The following is a 1,921-nucleotide window of genomic DNA, read 5'->3' on the forward strand; positions in this document are numbered from 1 at the left end:
TTTATATCCCAAATGCTACCAAACTCAATGCAGAGATAATTCCTTGGAGTCTAATCATCTTCTTGCATCAGTCGGTACTACTGCTGTTTTTGGTTTTGCTCTAAAAATATTTACATCTGATTTTTGATTTGTGGTTTATTTTAGGAAAGCCTGTCTATTCCTCTTACTGTGTCAGACTTTACATTATTTCTGTTTGACATGGGGTTTTAATTCATCTCTGTCTCTCTCTCTGTCTCTGTCTCTCTGTCTGTCTCTCAAGATTCATTTTTGATTGGGTCTTTATGTTTGTTGTCTCTTACAGTATTATATAAAGCCAGACATCTGGAAGTGGCATATATGTATGGAGCATTATTATAACATGTTAATAAGTAAATTCCAATCTATCACAGGCCATACCACACATCCTGAAACATCGCTTCAAACGGTAAGTGCCTGACAGAACATGGTTAGGAAAAGACACTTTATGTAAAGATATACATAGATGCATTTGTTTCACGTATTGATTTTTTTCTTCCACTCTCAGATTAAGGCTTTAGAATGAAGAATTTCATTGATGTAATTACTGGTTGCTGTAGTGGACAGAGAATTGGACTTGAAATCAACGGACCTGGGTTTCAATCCAAGATCTGCCTCTTACTAGTTCTGTCTGAACTCATGGGTGACTGAACCTCTGTGATTCTTAGTTACCTCATCTCTAAAATGAACACAGCAATATTTTCCTCTAAGAATTGCTAATTTATGAAATTTAAGTTGTGATATTGAGTTCTTAGTATTTCTGCGATGTTACCAATATAAATAAGACTTGAAGTTTTCAGAAGTGTGTGGTTGCCTTCAATCCATCTAGTATTTTGATGTGTCCACAGTTTCTTAGCCACTGGCAACACATCTAGAAAGAAATGTAAAACAGTCCTTAATTTCAGGAAGCTTGCCCTGTAGAGGAAAGGGTAAAATTTTTACACAGACAAGTAAATACAAGATAAGTTGAGGAGGTTTAGAGTCTAAGAATCCAGGTTTCCTGTAAGTGGTGACCCACTAGCTGAGGCATGAAGAAAGCTTGAGATTCTAAGAAGTAGAGATGTAATAGGGCATTTTAAGCATGGAATTGTCTCTATAGAAGGATAGAGACAGTGGTAGGATTCTGAGTCTGTGCAACAGAAAGTAGATCAGTTGGGCTGGAATGTAGAGGACATGGCTGAGAATAAAATGAAGAGGGAGGCTGAATTCAGGTGGTGTAGGAGTATAAAGAAGTCTGAATTGTTATTTTGTCCTCAAGGCAGAAAGGGATCTGTTCATGGCTTGATAAGGAGGTGACGTGGTCAAGTACATGTGTTAGGAAGAACATTTTTGTAAGTGTTTAGAGGATAGTTTAGAGGAAGGAAAGACTGGACTTCCAATTAAGAGGCTTCTGCAAGAGCCTACATGAGAGGAGATGCAAACCTGATTAGGGAGGTGGCTGAGTGAATGGTCATAAGAGTAGATGTGATACGTGTTGTGGATGTAGAAGTGGCAAAATTTGACAGTTGAGTATCTGGGGAAAGGAAAATGGAGAATATTACAAACAAGGATACCTGGAAAGTTGGTGAGGTCCTGAACAGAAATAAATAATTATGGTGATGAATGGGATTAGGTTGAAGGCTGGGTATAAGATGAGTTCTTTTTTGCAACGTTTGAGTTTGAAATGCCTTTGGGACATCCAGATGCAAAAGTCCAGCTATTGGTGATGTATGGATTCTAGTTCAGGATATCTAAATTTGGGACTCATTGGAAGTTAATAAGCTCATTTAAGAATTGTAAAATAGAAAAGAGGACTTGTGATAGAACCTCAGGGCACATGTATGGTTAGGAGGCAGTGTAGAGATCATGATGTGACAAAGGAGGCTGAGAAGGAAAGGTCACACAAGTAGGTGGACCATGAGTGTCA

This window comes from Notamacropus eugenii, chromosome 6, assembly GCF_028372415.1.
Source record: "Notamacropus eugenii isolate mMacEug1 chromosome 6, mMacEug1.pri_v2, whole genome shotgun sequence".
NCBI lineage: Eukaryota > Metazoa > Chordata > Mammalia > Diprotodontia > Macropodidae > Notamacropus > Notamacropus eugenii.